The following is a 17,642-nucleotide window of genomic DNA, read 5'->3' as shown; positions in this document are numbered from 1 at the left end:
CAATACATGTACAAAACAATATATATATATATATATATATATATATATATAGGCGCTGTGCAACGCGTTTCGGAGACTACAAGTTACGGCCTTTCTGAAGCAACTATCTGTACAGCTTCGGACAGAGTTATAGATCAAATGCAACAAGGGTATGGCAATTATTAATCATCTTGTAATTGGCTTACCAATTAGATACAGACGACTGGATGCGCGGTCACGCCACCATGCCCATGGGAGGAATGTCACGTATCAGTCACATGGCGGCAATCCAGAGGGTAATAGCCACCGGCAGTGCAATAATGGGGCCAGAAAAACCATGGCTGCCATCAAAGAGTCACATGAAGACCATCCGTAAGAACATGGCCGCTGTTACCCCCTCACATGATCAGCTGCCAAAGAGAGAGCACAAATGACGGAATGTGGTCAATAACGTGTATACGTGATTTCCGCATGCAGTCGCTCTGCCCATGTGTGTCCATTCACACTATATTGAAAAGAAAGTGGAAATAAAATTATATAGACCAGAATGGCAGCAGCACTGATCATTACAAAATCATTAAGGCACTTGTGATAACATCTATATATAAATTCAGTGCATTGTCTGAGTGATCATAAGATCGCAGATTCAAGTTTCCTACAGCGACGTAACAAGAGGTAAAAAAAAAAAGTAAAAAAACGAATTAATTAAAAATATCCCTTTTTACACATTTTTCCCTTTTTGTTGATAAAAAAACACGTTTGCTATTGTCGCATATGTAAAGACCTGTAAAACAAATCCTACATGGCAAATCGCGTTAAAATGAAATAAGAAAATGGAGCCAAAATGCTTATTTTGTTCATTTTACCTCCCACAAAAACACAATAAAAGTGATCAAAAAATGCATTTGTATCACCAAATAGTGCAAATAAAAACCACACCTAGTCATGTAAAAATGCAAGAACCTTCTCAGCTCTATCCAAAAAAATAAGTTACAGGTCTTTGAATGCAGCAATGCAATATTAAACTGTTTCATTCTGCTAATGTGGAAAAACCTAAAACAATGTAATTTTTGTCTCATCATAACAATACGGACCCACAGAAAAAAGTTCTCATGTAATTTACACTGCATAGTGAACACCGCAAGAAGGAAAAACGATGGCAGAATTCATGTCCTTTTTTTTAGCCTGCCCACCTCCGTCCCAAACAAATTAACCCATTTAGGACCAAACACTGTAAATTTACGGCGCCTGGTCTTGGGCTAATAGCCCAGCCATATGTAAAATTACTGCCGGGGATTAAAGACTCCTGCTTCTGTAATCAATCAGAAGCAGGACGGGTTGTCAGCTGTTAGTCACAGCTGATAACCCAGAGGAGGAGGGAAGAAGTGGGTGTTAACTAGAGATGAGCGAGCATACTCGCTAAGGGCAATTACTCGATCAAGCATTGCCCTTAGCGAGTACCTGCCCACTCGGAAGAAAAGATTCGGCTGCCGGCGGCGGGCGGGGAGCAGCTGGAGAGAGCGGGGAGGAATGGAGGGGAGATCTCTCTCTCCCTCTCTCCCCCCCTGCTCACTGCCGCAACTCACCTGTCACCCGCGCCAGCAGCCGAACCTTTTCTTCCGAGCGGGGAGATACTCGCTAAGGACAATGCTCGATCGAGCAATTGTCCTTCGCGAGTTGCTCGCTCATCTCTAGTGTTAACCCTTTCTGCCTTCTCCTTTCTTTAGTATACAATGTACAGTGCTCAATGAGTGATATGTACTAAAACGTAAAAGTAGAACGGTTTCTTCCACTGTATGAGCCCGGGGGTCACGTAACTGCTTGGATTAACTGCTACAGCAGAGCTACAGGGTCCTAGAAGACCCTGATCAGCTCTGCCAGTGACTAATGTCACAACAGAGGATGTTTTCCCCTGTAACTGGGGCTCATATGGATGCCTCAGCTACAGTGGGAAAGTGTCAAATAAAAAAAATTAAATAAATAAAAGATATGAATGTCCCCCAGAGGTCTTATATGACGTAATGGGGACATAGATAGTAAAAAGAATAAATACATATATAATTAAGAAAAAAATGACAGACTAAAACAACAATATATACCTAAGAAAGAAAGCCGAAAGATAACCCAAAGCCGATGACAACCAAAACCATCGCCATATGTGCCCTGTAATCCAAAACCATACATATTATATATTAAAACATCCGAAACAAAATTAGGAAATCGTTCCCATGCTTTATTTTTGTGTAAATATACTAATTTAAAAAAAAATGACTATAACTATTTTAAAAAATCGTTTTTTTTTTAACTTTTTACCCCATTAAAACTAAAAAAAGTCAGTGAAAAAGATATAAAAAAATCGCCCTATATGTCACGGAAGAAAAACACAGCAAAAATACTTTTGGTAGCTAAAGGAAAAAAAAATAGGGCAGTAAAACTAACACATGGCTAAAATCCCTAAAAAGTGTAAAAGCGCCTGGTCCTTAAGGTACAAAACAGCCTGGTCCATAAAGGGTTAATAAAAGTTATACAATACATTACATATAGCGATAAAAACCAAAGCTCATAACATGAAAAAACAAGTTTTGGCTTGTGGAAAGTGGAGATGATGCGTCCTGTCACCACCTATAGGCACTGTAAATTGAGTTATGGTACTCATAGGGCTGGTCCCAAGGAATCCGGGGAAGTACTTTTTATAACAAGTATATCCCTAGACTCCTCCGTTTTTCCAGAATGGGCATTGCGTATTTGCGCAGACAAAAGTGTATTTTACTGTACTTATTCCACGCATTAGTCATATTGCTTGTGCAGCCAGTAACACATGTACCGTTGTGCTCAGCTATTGAGATGACCAATTAGTTTCATGAGTTTAAAATGTTCTCTTCCCCCGCACAAATGCACAGGAAAATAGAGCATGCTGCGTATTTTTTTGCACAATCGAATTATGCCAAATATGCGCATGTGAATAAACTCATTGAAATCAACGGCTTCTATATTCTTCGTACTGTATGCGCAAATATGTCTGAGTGAATCCAGTTTTAGGGAATTCTTGTGTCCAAAGAATTTGAAGCATTTAGACCTCAATGGGACCACAATCAAACTTGCTTATCCCTCACATACGTAGTAGGAGCCCATTTCATAGAGCTCATCATTATGTTTTTTGGAGTGTAGGAGGAAATCAATGACCCTGGACCAGCCCGGACAACCACAAAGAAAACAAGCAAACTCTGTAAGAAATAGCAAATACAAGCAATGCAGTATTTGTAATGATATGCAACTTTGGTAAACCTTGGTATGATTCAGGATGTAGGAAGAAATTTTAGGCGTGACAGTGCCGCTTTGGGACTCTGTGCCTTCCTCTGGGACCCCAGCGGGACAGCCATTTGTCCCACTTTCTGGTGACGCTTGGTCACCATTAAAGTGATTACCGGCTAAGGTGCTGCAGCTCCCCGGCCGGTAATCACTCTGCAGCGCTGCAGGCCAGATGCAGACACTGCTGACAGTGTGTGCAACTGCGATACTTTTCCCCTCACCTCTCCTCTTTGGTTCAGCAAGAGAGGAGAGGGGAGGGGGCGCTGCTGTGAGTGCACACACACTTCTGGCCGCAGCACTGATAGGAGCTTCGGCACTGTGAAGACCAGGAGGAAGGTAAGTATATGGGGCACTGTGTGGGGCACTATTATTGATGGGCTGGTAGAGGGGAGCACTAATACTATGGGGCTGCTGTGGGGGCACTGTTATTGTTGGCCTGGAATAGGGGAGAGCTAATACCATTGGGGTCACTGTGGGGGTCACTATTATTGCTGGGGCTGGTAGAGGAGAGCACTAATACTATGGGGCTACTGTGGGGACACTATTATTGCTGGGGCTGGTAGAGGGGAGCACTAATACTATGGGCTACTGTGGGGAGGCATTATTATTGCTGGTCTGGTATAGGATGCGCTTGTTACGGCACTCTGACCCCCCGAGCACCAGGTGGGGTGCCCTGAACTTCCCGCACCCCACTGTCCCTGCCTACCGAAGGGACCAAGGGTTTCAACAAGGACTTGTGGAACACCCCATGCGCTTTCCACGTGGCTGGCAACTCAAGTTCGTAAGCGAGCGGGTTAATTACACGCGTAATAGTAAAAGGCCCTACAAAGCGCGGCGCAAGCTTTAAGGACGGGACCTTCAGTCTTAGGTTCCTGGAGGATGGATACACCTTCTGACCCACCTTGTAAGGTTCAGAAACTGAGAGGCTTCTCCCACTGCGCAGCTGCATGTGAGACCCCACTACTTCTAGATTCTTTTGCACTTCCTTCCATCCCCCCTGCAGCACCTCGGTGGCGACATCAGCTGCAGGACAGGCAGACGGGGTAGGAAATGGAGTCAGAATACAGGGATGTCCTTGTGATTCTGGCAAGTCGGTAACAAAATCCACCGAAAGGTGCGACCGGGGGCGCGATGGCACGGGCAACGGTCGCAGGGGACCCTCCGGACGCCGCCGGCGACTCTTGCGGCGAGCGCAAACAGAGCACCCCCCTTACGAAGTCACGTATCTGACGAGACATGCCAGGCCACCAGTAGAGCCTGGAGCAGATATCCAGAGTCCCTTGCACTCCCGGATGACCCGCGAAAACTGACGAGTGGGACTCTTCAATAACCGTGAGACGTGACACATCGGGCACAAACCATCTGCCCTCGGGAAACCCTGGTGGAGCGTCCTGCTGAGCACTCTGAAGGCGGGGACTGAGCGCGGTATCTACTGAGCAGAGAGGAAGGGGAGCAAGATGGCTATGGCAGGATGGTCCCCAATGAGTCAGTTCCCGGGTGATCCAATTGAATTGGGGGTTGTGCAACGCCAACCACGGCATCCCTAGTACCATGTCTACCGACATTTTCTCCATCATCAGGAATGATAGATCTTCCGAGTGGAGACCCCCCACCGTGAACTGTAACACTGGGGTCCTCCATCGTACCAAGCCCGTAGCAAGAGGGGTAGCATCAATGCTAGTAAAACGAATTGGCGTCTTCAGCGCCACAAATTCAGCCATCAGGTGTCTAACGAAACGCATGCTTATCAGGTTAGCGGCTGCTCCGGAATCAATAAACGCCTGCCGTGGGCGAGAGAAGTTCCGGAATCTAACCTGGCAGGGTACCAGAAGTCTAGGACGTACCTGTAGTCCTAGGCGATCCTCCCTGCAATCATCTAGGACTTGGAGTTCTTCCGCCGGTTCAGACTGTGAACACTGAGGCCTCAAGGGGCAGGTTATCACCCGATGTCCAGCTTTCCCGCAGTGGAGGCAGAGGTGATGCAATAAACAAATCCGGCGTCGCTCCTTGGGATCCAGCGGGTCCAACTCCATTGGCTCAGGAACCGCGACTGGTATGGAAGAAGAGGGAACAGGACAGACGACCTCCCTGACTCTACGGGCCTGTCTATCTTGCTTCCCAGCCCTGAGCCTCCTATCCGCCTTCACCGCTAGCTCCATAGCCTTTAAGGACCCGGGAGCGGGATGGGAAATTAACAGGTCTTTAACCGTGTCCGAGAGGCCCTGCAGAAAAACGTCTTTCAGAGCGCTATCGTTCCATGCTGTGTCACCCGCAGAGCGTCTGAAGTTAGAGCAATAATCCTCCACACAAAGCGACCCCTGATGCAACGCCAACAGCCGAGAAACCGCCAACCCCGCTTGGTCCAGTTCATCAAAGATACCACGAGTTCCTGAAAAAAGGAGTCCACCGACTGTAGGCAGGGGGAACCCTCAGGGATGGAAAAATCCCAGGTCTGGACAGTGCCCCGCAGCAGGGACATTATTAGCCCGACCCTCTGAGCCTCCGACCCGGAAGAACGGGGACGCATCCGAAAAAACAACCGACGCCTGTTGAAAAACAAAAAACTTGTTCCTCTCCCCAGAGAACACCTCGGGAAGAGGGCACTTGGGTTCGGGACTGTTTGAGGCGTCCGGCCCCTGCGACAACCCCCGCTGCTCCTGGACCGCCATGCGAGCGGATAAATCCTGGACCACCGGCACCAGCGCTTGCAGCTGGTTAGCGAGGGAGCTGATCGCCTCCATGGAAAAAACAGTTTAAAGGGCCAGTTATTATGTTACGGCACTCTGACCCCCCGAGCGCCAGCTGGGGTGCCCTGAACTTCCCGCACCCCACTGTCCCTGCCTACTTGCCTCGACCCTGGCTAACCCCAGGCGGACAACTGGACGGCGGTCCCTACCCTGGCTAGGGACCTGGCGACTGAAAGGTAGAATCTAACTAGCAGGGGACAGAGTGCCGACAGGAAAGGCAGATGGAGTAACCAAACAGAAAATACAAGCACAAGGCAAAACTGGAAGAGGCTGACAGGCAAACTAGAAGCTGACTGAGACAGGCTGCAGACAGGACTTACTAGGAGCTGACAGAACCAATAACTGGCAGTGAGCGCAGGTCCCTGCCAGCCTTATAACTGCAAACCTCCGCCAATGGGCGGAGAGGGGGAGGAGCCAACCCCCCCACTCACAATACAAGAGAGAGGAAGTGGTGCGGGCAGCGCCCTATGGGCGGACCCGCCCACGCCGCTGCACACCGGCCGCCCCATGTCGCCGGGAGAGCCCTGACGTCACAGCTCCGGGACGCCGAAGCCGGAGCGGCGCGCGCCAACCGCGGGACCCCGCACCGCGCTGCATGGTAACAGCGCTAATACTATGGGGCTACTGTGGGGGGCACTATTATTGCTGGGGTTTGTATAGGGGACCACTAATACTATTTTGGGACTATTGTGGGGGTCACGATTATTGCTGAGCTGGTAGAGCGGACCACTAATACTATGGAGCTACTGTGGGGGTCACTTTTACTACTGAGGCCACTGTGGGGGGTCACTATTACTACTGGGGCCAACATATGGGACACTATTACTACTAAGGCCACTGTGGGGGTCACTATTACTACTGGGGCCTATATATGACACACTATTACTACTGAGGCCACTGCACATGGCAGCGTACCTCAAGCTGGCTTAGAAGATGTTTACACATGGTGGAAATGCTGCGGAATGTTCGCAGCAAATTCCTCATGTAAAAGAAACATTGGTGCAGATTTTGACTCACAATCAGCCGCGTATTCGCAGCTGATTTTATAATAAGCGGCCGCCCCTCCTCTGTAGGCTTCCTGCTGTCAGCACTCCCCGGTTACTGGTTCCAAGTAGCCTGGTCAGGTGTGGCACCGCTGGTCTGGTGAAGCCACTACAGGCCGCTGGGAACCGTAAGCTGGGGAGCGCTGACAGTTGGAAGCCTACAGAGGAGGTGAGTGGGAGCACTGCATAGTATGAAACCAGCTGCGGATTTGCGGCTGATTTCCAGTCGAAATCTGCGGCAATGGAATGTAATTTGACACTTTTTTGGATGCAGAAATGCTGCAGAATTTGCTCACTGTCTTTTTTGAACAGGCCCTGTACTTTTTATAATGAGGGAGGTAAAATCGCATGTCGTGATAAACCCCGCCTCTGACCACACCCCTCTGTCCCGCTTTGACCCTGGGAAAATCTGGCCACCTTAGGAAATTGAAATAATGTAATTTTTTCTCTTTGGCACCATAGTATATGAAATATAGCATTTATGGTGTCTGTATTCTTCCAATGTGGAGGTTGTTGTGATAAACTCAGCCAATGACATAAATCCTGTTCCACTAAAAAAGTCATATATTTTGTGTGTGAAAGGTCCCCAAGTGGACCAAAGTGATCAACCACTAAGAACTTCACTTCTTCACAGCTGTTTTCCCTATTGGGCAAACCACTTCTGCAGTGGCAACCATAGAGGAGACCAGGCTTCATAGCAAATATCATAGTAAGTCCTGCTTTATCTTACAGAGCTGTACCACTCAGGACAGAAAGGTCTGGTGTTAATTTCCAACTTCATGCCTTTCTATTGGGACAATTTCCCACTTCTTCGATTACTAACATTCCAATTTTTATGGAAAGTCCAACAAGGTTCCTGCTAGCCAGGACAACCAAAGCAGCCACATAGGTTGCCTCTCTACATATATGTTCTTGCTGGTATTCAGGTAATACTAATGTAGATGAAGATGAATTGTTGTGTGTGGACCTCAAAGTGATAGCTAGACCCAATACTGTCTGTGAAGGAAGCCAAGTAATTCGAGACTATGAGGGTGTCACCTCAAGTGTGGCTGTCCATCATGTTTGAAAATGGTTACTGGAGCCAGACTAGTAATATACAGAAGCCAAACTATAATTTGATCTAATTTTACATGTGGAATAAATCCTTGGCTGTAGAACAATTCTCTGTGTGCTTTCTGATGGGTTCTGCACAGGATTTTCATGGACATGGCCACGTGAATGCAGACTAGATTAGCTTAACCCCTTAACGACCAGCCCATAGTGTTTTTACGTCCTCCCGAAGTGGGCCTTATTCTCTGAGGACGTAAAAACATGCTTCCTGCAGAGAATAATGCCCCTCGGGCTGTGGACGTGACAGCTCCATGCTGTCGGTGTTCGCAGGTAGCTGACAGCATGGAGCTGTCATCCCGGGCTGTTCGGAGCCCCCCCCCCCCGGCATTGCGATCGGCGCTATGCAATGGATAGCGCCGATCGCAAAAAAGTAAATAAAAGTGCAATAAAAGTTAAAGATTCAGCTGCTCTGATGGATCGGATCCATCGGAGCAGCTGAAATTACTCACCGATGTCCGTCGCACGAGTCCCAGCTGTCCCGATGCTCCGGGCGCCGTAGCCGTCCTTCTGCGCATGCGCGCCTGGCGGCATTACGTCAGCCGCATGCGCAGAAGGCCCGGCGGCACGGGAGACTTAAAATCTCCTGGCTCCCGGCTCCTGTAGGTAGCCGGGAGGCAGGAGATGTCAGCGGGGACTGCGGTGAGCGGTCCCCGGTACCGCGATCGCCGTTATCCAATGGATAGCGGCGATCGCAAAAAAGTTTAAAAAAGTGTAAAAAAAGAAAAGTTTCACCTCCCCTCATGGATCGGATCCATGAGGGGAGGTGAAAATACTCACCTCAGGCCCGCCGATGTCCTCCGGCCGGTGTCTGGACCCCCCGCTGGCTTCTGCGATGTGCCGATGCGGCGCGCATGCGCAGAAGCCGGCGAGCCCGGCAAATTCAAAATCTCCCTGCACCCGGCTGTCACAGATAGCCGAGTGCAGGGAGATATGACTGGGGACCGCTGTATGCGGTTTCCAGTCATATGATCACCGTTATCCATCAGATAACGGTGATCATATAAAGTTAAAAAGTAAAAAAAAAAAAAAAAGTTAAAAGTAAAAAAAAGTTTAAAAAGTTAAAGTTTCATCTCCCCTTATGGATCGTATCCGTAAGGGGGGATGAAATTACGTACCCAAGGTCCCGGATTTGTTCCCTGGTGGGATGTTGATCTGCGGATGTTACCCCAGCTTCGGCGCATGCGCCCGTCAGCATGATGGCGGACGCATGCGCAAAAGTGAAAGATTGCCCAAGAAATATAAAATCTCCCTGCTGCTGGCTACAAAAGGTAGCCAAGAGCCTGGAGATGTCACGGGGAGCCGCGGTATGCGGTTACTGGTCACGTGATCGCCGTTATCCAATGCATAATGGCGATCACGTAAAAGTTCTTTAAAAAGTGACAGTTTCATTTCCCCTCACCGATGCGATCGGTGGGGGGAGATGAAACATCTTCTCGGAGGCTTCCGCATTTAAATCCAGATGCGATTATCCTCCATGGACCCTTCCGGCTGCTGCGCATGCGCCCGCCGGCAAAATGCCGGACACATTCGCAGGAGGCGGGGAGCCCAGGAAATTTTAAATCTCCTTGCTCCCAGTGACCAATGGTTGCTGAGTGCTTGGAGCAGTGACCGGTGGCCTCGCTGAGCGGTCCCCGGTCACGTGATAAAGTAGCGAACTAATATTAGGCCGGTCACGCGTGACCGGAGAGGAATTGCAGGTTCTGCATGCGCTTGATCAGCGGTAATCCACGGATCAATCGCATGCATTGGATTACACAATTCCCCCCAATTAGCGGGTCGGAATTACGTAATCCACTCGCAGAAACAGAACACGGCATGCTATATTTTACCGCGGATATCTGCGACCTAGAGCCCATTGTGCTCTATGACCGCGGATATACCCGCAGCCCATATACAAACACATTGTGTACGGGCTGCGGGTACCCGAGTCATCTCTAAGCGACGGCGCGGGAAATGCAAACAAAAAACTGCCTGTGTGAGTAGGCTGTTAAGCGCAGTACATTACGCAACCGTACGCAGGGTTACAGCCGGGCTCACAGCTGGGATCCGCTGCGGGCCTCGTTGAGCGCCTTCTCTGTGAGACCGCTGCACCGCAGCAAGATTACAAAGCCTCACAGCGCCACTTTCTACACCCCATCCCCGCTGCTGAGGTTACGAAATACCCCCCAAAATACATGAGAGGAGGGGGGGGATACCCGGTTTTCTTGCCCCATGTGCCCAGCCCAACCAGCCTCCGTAATTACCCCTGTCTTCGGACATAAAACGCATTTATATTATTACCTTTATCTAATATTTAGGGAATGCCAAAAAATGGGGATGGTGGGGGGGGGGGGGATTATTTTTAGGAAGTCAATTTTTTTTCCGTATAAGTGGGCAATGGGGCCTTGAATTTATTCAGTTCTGCCCTGAAATCCAGCGGGCATTCCCGCCATTATCGGCCTAGCCATGTGTCCTGTAAGTAGATTAGGGCCACAATGGGTATGTTTCTGAACACGGGACACATGTGGGTATTCATTTTGGGGTGAAAGTCTTCATTCCTATGTACACTGTACAAAAAAAACAGTTTTTAAATTGACAAAATTGCCAAACAAATGAAAATCGTAATTTTTTCCTTTTGCTTTGCTTAGATTCATTCAAATACTTTGGGGTCAAAATATGCAGTACACCCCTAGATGAATTTGTTAAGGGGTCTAGTTTTTAAAATGGGTCATTTGTGGGGGTTCTCTATCGTTTTGGACGCTCAATGGCTCTACATGTGGGCAATGGGGACTGGAATTTATTCCGTTGTACCCTGAAATCCAACGGGTGCTCCTTCCATTATAGGCCTAGCTATGTTTCCTTTAAGTAGATTAGGGCCACAATGGGTATGTTTCTGAACACGGGACAAATGGGGGTATCCATTTTGGGGCGAAAGTCTTCATTCCCATGTACACTTTCCAAAAAAAACAGTTTTTAAATTGACACAATTGCCAAAAAAATGAAAATCGTAATTTTTTCCTTCTGCTTGGCTTAGATTCATTCAAAAACTGTGAAGTCAAAAAAGTCATTATACCCCTAGATAAATTCGTTAGGGGGTCTACTTTTCAAAATGGGGTCACTTGTGGGGGTTCTCCATCGTTTTGGTCACTCAATGGCTCTACAAGTGGGCAATAGGGCCTAAATCTCCTTCAAGCAAAATTTCTGTTCCGAAAGCCACCGGTTGCTCCTTTCATTTTGGGCCCCATTGTGCATATAGACGTAATACTAGGGCCACAATGGGTATGTTTCTGTGCACAGGACAAACAGGGGTATCCATTTTGGGGTGCAAGTCTTCATTCATATATGTGTGGTACAAAAAAAACTGCTTTTGAAATGACAGAATTACCAAAAAATGAAAATCGTATTTTTTTTCCTTCGGCTTGGCTTAGATTCATTCAAAAACTGTGAAGTCAAAAAAGTCATCCTACCCCTAGATAAATTCGTTAAGGGGTCTACTTTTGAAAATGGGGTCACTTGTGGGCGTTCTCCATCGTTTTGGTCACTCAAGGGCTCTACAAGTGGGCAATGGGGACTAAATGTCCTTCAAGCAAAATTTCTGTTCCGAAAGCCACCGGTTGCTCCTTTCATTTTGGGCCCCATTGTGCATCCAGACATATGATTAGGGCCACAATGGGTATGTTTCTGAGCACGGGAGAAACAGGGATATCCATTTTGGGGTGCAAGTCTTCATTCATATATGTGCTGTACAAAAAAACTGCTTTTAAAATGACAGAATTACCAAAAAAATGAAAATTGTAATTTTTTTCCTTCGGCTTGGCTTAGATTCATTCAAAAACTGTGAAGTCAAAAAAGTCATTATACCCCTAGATAAATTCGTTAAGGGGTCTACTTTTCAAAATGGGGTCACTTGTGGGGGTTCTCCGTAGTTTTGGTCACTCAATGGCTCTACAAGTGGGCAATGGGGCCTAAATCTCCTTCAAGCAAAATTTCTGTTCCGAAAGCCACCGATTGCTCCTTTCATTTTGGGCCCCATTGTGCATCCAAACGTAAGATTAGGGCCACAATGGGTATGTTTCTGAGCACGGGACAAACAGTGCAAATCCACGGGACAATCCATTCTGGGGTGCAAATCCTAATTTTCATGTGTACTATAGAAAAAAGTCCTGTCTTTAAAATGACATATTTGCAAAAATATGAAATTTTTGTTTTTCTCTTCTAAATTGCATTGACTCCTGAAAAAAAACTGTGGGGTTAAAATACTCATGACACCCCTCAGTGAATACGTTAAAGGGTGTAGTTTTTAAAATGGGGTCACTTGTGGGGGTATCTATCATTTTGACTCCTATGAGCCTTTCCAATCTTGGATTGGTGTAGGAAAACAAAGTGTTCCTCAAAATGCTGAAAAGTAATGTTACATTTGTACGTCTCCTAAATGGTTAAAAAAAACGAAAGTTTTTCCAATGTGCGCCCAAAATAAAGTAAACGGATGGAAATATAAATCTTAGCAAAAATTTCTATATTATGTTTGCACATATTTGAGATATTGCAGTTGGAAATGTGAAAAAATGACGATTTTTTCAAAATTTTCCCAATTTTGGCGCTTTTAATAAATAAACACAAATTCTATCGGTCTTTTTTTTCCACCTAAATGAAGTACAACATGTGGCGATAAAACAATGTCAGAATCGCTTGGATATGCAAAACCTTTCTGGTCTTTTTCCATGCTAAAGTGACACGTGTCAGATTTGCAAAATTTGGCCTGGTCATTAAGGCGTAAACAGGCTTGGTCACTAAGGGGTTAAAGCGAAAAGTGATGCAACTTTCTTATATGCTTTGGTGCACATTTAATAATACAGGTATACTTCCATAGTATGTAACTATACGTGCTTCTTCACACGGCCATATGTGCAGCTATGCTTGTTGCTACTGAGCGTAGTTGTGCATTAACTTTTTTTTTCTCAGAGTATTCAAACTCCACTCTATAGCGCGTGAGTTTATATAGAACAGTGGGAACATAGGTCCTGCCCTATCTCTCCCGCACGTAGTACTAATTACATGCGAGAAAGATAGGGCTAGCCCTATTGTTTCCCGCCCGTACTATCAACGTTTTCATTTCATCTAGTTATTGATTATCATGGTCGCATAATAGGATCAAATCACGCTCATCTAAAAACGGACGCTCCGCTTCTTCCTCGGCAACTCAGTGGCGATCAAATCCATCTGAGTCATGGCTGTCTGGTTGCTATGGATTTGTTCCCTAACAACCATTTTTTTTGTTATCCCCAGCAAGAGCAAAGTTGATGTGCTACACTGTCTGGCACAGGTACACTACAGGTCAAAAGTTTTAGAACACCTCCATTTTTCGAGTTATTTTTTACATGAATACAGTTCAAGTCCAGCCGGTAATGTGAAATGGTTCAAAAGTTTAAAAGTAAGTTAAAAACATGAAAATACTATGAAACGCAGCAATAGTCTGAATTTATGACTTTCACCAAAGGGCTCTTTTAGGGAACACGTCAAGGACAGCTGCTCTGCAGCACAGAACGCAAATTATACAGAGAAAATGGACCAGCTCACCAGCAGGATGCACAGAATTGACCGAAATCAATTGCAGAAGAAACCAAGAAAAGGATCCAGCATCCATAAAATCATGGCTTTATTGAGACATTAAATATGGGAGGACATTCAATGGCGCAATAACTGACGCGTTTCAAGCTGTCACAGCAGCTCTTAGTCACTGAAATAGTACGGCCACTGTCATTTACTCTGAATGCTGGCCGTGCCGGGCAAATAGCAAAGTAGCACCGAGTTGCGCCAAACAGTCTGACATTGGTATACAGATTTTAAGTTTCTTGGTTTCACTAACAAAAACAGAGATCTTTTGTTCTCTGTGACCAGCCATTTTGTAACCTGAAGTTCCCACAAAAGGGAACCTGTAATTTACAAAAGAATTGGAGAATTGACACTGCAATAGGAGAGGCTGTTCCCAGAGAAGGAGTTCTGGCGCAGACAGAAAGTAGTTAGACAGTGTATGCAGAGCAGAAAGAGAAATTCAGGTCTGCAGAGTGTGGAGCTATGATTGTGGTTGTTTTCATGCGGCCGAGAAAATCACACAAGATTTGTGCGTAGCGAGATGCACAAATATGAACCCCATTCTTTCAGTGGAAAAAAATCACAGCATGTCCTATCTCTTGGTCGTTCCCTTGGAATGCCTTGCATCGCTCATTGTTTTCAATGGGGCCAACACAGCATCGCATGGCATTCGAGGTGCATGCGAGTGCAATGCAATCAAGGTTTATCCAATGAAAACAATGGAGAACACTCCGCGATCCTAGGATCGCTACTTCCCTAAAGTGATCAGGGACCAGGATTACCTCACCACAGCATAGACAAACTAGAGTGTTCCAAAACCATCTGTAATACAGAAATGGATAGCTGCTCTATATTACCATTTATCCAAAGAGAGGCAGAGACTATTAAGAGACTATTGAATCCTAGTTGTGAACTATTACCACTGTCACTAAAACTACCATGGATATAATATTGTGTTGGAAATGGCAAAATTCTGTTTTGTTACATGCTAAGATTTTGTGCCTGTTCCAATGTTGTACCCTCCCTGAGTCAGTGGCATAGCTATAGCCTTTGCAGCATTTCCATAAGCCAGGAGGGACCAAAAGCCCCCTCGCCACACCAGTGACCATGGCTGCTGTTTTTGGATCCCCCCACTTCCAAAACTCTGGTGAAGACTGAGCACAACCTGTCTGCTGCATAGCGCTGCCCAACTCCTTCCCAAGTCTCCTGGCACTCCAGTGCTCATACAGTACTCTGAGAGCCGGGAGACTTGTCATGTGGCTGTGTGAGTAGATAATAAAGCTTATTTAGTGCTTGCCAAAAAATTGGATTATGTCGCTGTGGAGGTGCAGAGGTCAAATTATGAGGATGTGGGTGTACTGGATGCAGATTATGAGGATGTAGGGTAGTGTTGAGCAAACGTTTGAAATGTTTTGGTTTGCTGAATTTCAGCAAAAAGTTTAGTTTGATCTGAATTAGTTTGAACCAAACCAGAACTACACCAATACCCATAGAATTACTATTTAACACTGTCTGAGAGCCATAAAAGTTTTAATTGTTCTTCTCCTTCATAAATATATGCTCTATATGAATAAAGAATAATTATTAATATAAAGAAGAAAGTCACACAAACACAGGGAGAACATATAGATAGACTCCACGCAGATGTTGTCTTTGGTCAGATTTTATCATAGAATCCTAGAATGGTAGAGATGGAAGATGACCCCCCCAGGGTCATCTGGTCCAACCCCCTGCTCAGGATCACTAAATCATCCCAGACAGGAGTCTGTCCAGCCTTTGTTTAAACACTTCCATTGAAGGAGAACTCACCACCTCCCGTGGTAACCTGTTCCACTCATTGATCATCCTCACTGTCAGGAAGCTTTTTCTAATATCTAATCTGTATCTCCTCCCTTTCAGTTTCATCCCATTGCTTCTAGTCTTTCCTTGTACAAATGAGAATAGGGCTGATCCCTCTGCACTGTGACATCCCTTCAGATATTTGTAGACCGCTATTAAATCTCCTCTCAGCCTTCTTTTTTGCAAGCGAAACATTCCCAGATCCTTTAAGCGTTCCTCATAGGAGATGGTTTGCAGACCGCTCACCATCTTGGTAATTCTTCTCTAATCTTGCTGCAGTTTGTTTGTCTTTTTTTAAAGTGGGGTGCCCAGAACTGACACATGACAGCTGCGGTAGAGGATCCTGCTGCCGGCACCCCTGTCAATGGATTTCAGGAAAGGGCTTATATTTAAAGCCAGTAAAATCCAGTAAAAGTAGTGTAAAAAAACAAAAAATACACATACTCACCTCCATTCAGCTGCCGGGGCTCAGCCGCATCTTCTCTGTGCTGTTCCCGACTCGGTAGTACTGTTCTATTAGCAGGTGGGGAATTAAAATCCCCGCCTGCTGAAAGAGCTGATTGTGATTGGCTGAGGCGCTCAGCCAATTACTGGCGGCTCTCAGCTGTCATTCATTCGGCGAGAGCTGCCTGTGATTGGCTGAGCGTCTCAGCCAATCACAATCAGATCTTTTAAGCAGCCGGGGATTTAAAATCCCAGCCTGCTGATAAAACAGCACTACAGAGACGGGGACAGCGCAGAGAAGACGCGGCTGAACCCCAGCATCTGAAGGGAGATGAATATGTATTTTTTTTGCTTTCTACACTACTTTTACTAGATTTTCAGGCAAGGGCTTATATTTAAAGCCCTTCCCTGAAATCCATTGATGGGAGTGGCGGCAGCAGAATTCTCACACATGACAGCTGCAGTAGGGAATTGAAGAAGTCCTCTGCTGCATCTGTCACAGATGTGGCAGACGTAGCAGCAGGGAATTCTTTTTACTAGCGGGAATGAAGGAAACATCTGCCGCATGCGGCAGATGCGTTCTTTATCCCCGCGGGAGACACGGCAGCGGTGGATAGGTACGGTTTTTTATTTATTTTGGTTTTTTTACACTAAAATCCTTGTTTTTCAGGGAAGGGCTTATATGTAAAGCCCTTCAATGAAAAACAATGCAGGGGTGCCGGCAGACCATTATTTTCAATGGAGCCACCGGCAGCAGCTGCGGCTCCATTAAAGACAATGGAGAGGGTGAAATTTTCTCGAGCACCGCAGTGGTGCTCGCTCGAGTAACGAGTACTTTTATGCTAATGCTCGAACGAGCATGCTCGCTCATCTCTAATCAGGACCCACAAACCTTTAGCTACACCCCTGCCCTGATCACTGCATATACCTTAGTATAGAAACCATTGACTATGATCCCTGCTTCAGTGTGATTCTTGCCATCAACTTACATCTTTTAACTTGTTGAGGAGAAGCTGACTGTAAAAGGCAGATTCTTTATTCTAATAACTAGATCACATATCTACCGTGTTTCCCCGAAAATAAGACCGTGTCTTTTATTAATTTTTGTACCCAAAGATGTTCCAGGTCTTATTTTCAGGGGATGTCTTATTTTTCCATGAAGAATAATTCACATTTATTGTTGAACAAAAAAAATGAACATTTCTTATATACTGTACAGTAGTTGTCATCACAAACCAGCATAACCAGACAAACTATGAATCCTAACAAGAATTTCTTGTTACTACCATTATTTCTATATACACACTGTCTGGATACTGTAACGATTACCCCCTAAAGAATCAAAGTGACACACTGGTTGCCTGACACACACAGGGACAAAAAAAATAAGGCTGTAAAGTACCTGTCTCCCACACACTGTCTGGAGACTGCAACGATCACCCACAGCAGTTCCTGGACCACTTGTACAGCACTGCAGCTTCCAGCCACCAGGGGGAGTTCATCACAGAAGAATCGCACAACAGGGACAGAATTAGGTCTTACTTTTGGGGGAGGCCTTATATTTAGCACTTCAGCAAAACCCCTACTAGGTCTTATTTTC

The 17,642-nt window shown here is 46.0% G+C and overlaps 1 pseudogene; it reads left to right on the top strand.

Annotated features, from left to right (window-relative positions):
* The first annotated feature begins 224 nt into the window (after positions 1 to 224).
* The window catches only part of LOC136605908 (trafficking protein particle complex subunit 1 pseudogene), a 31,984-nt pseudogene continuing 14,566 nt past the window's right edge, over positions 225 to 17,642 (top strand).

Source organism: Eleutherodactylus coqui, chromosome 1 (genome assembly GCF_035609145.1).
Source record: "Eleutherodactylus coqui strain aEleCoq1 chromosome 1, aEleCoq1.hap1, whole genome shotgun sequence".
NCBI classification, from domain to species: domain Eukaryota; kingdom Metazoa; phylum Chordata; class Amphibia; order Anura; family Eleutherodactylidae; genus Eleutherodactylus; species Eleutherodactylus coqui.
Note: the sequence above shows the minus strand (reverse complement) of the source record. Positions and strands in the feature narration are given on the sequence as shown.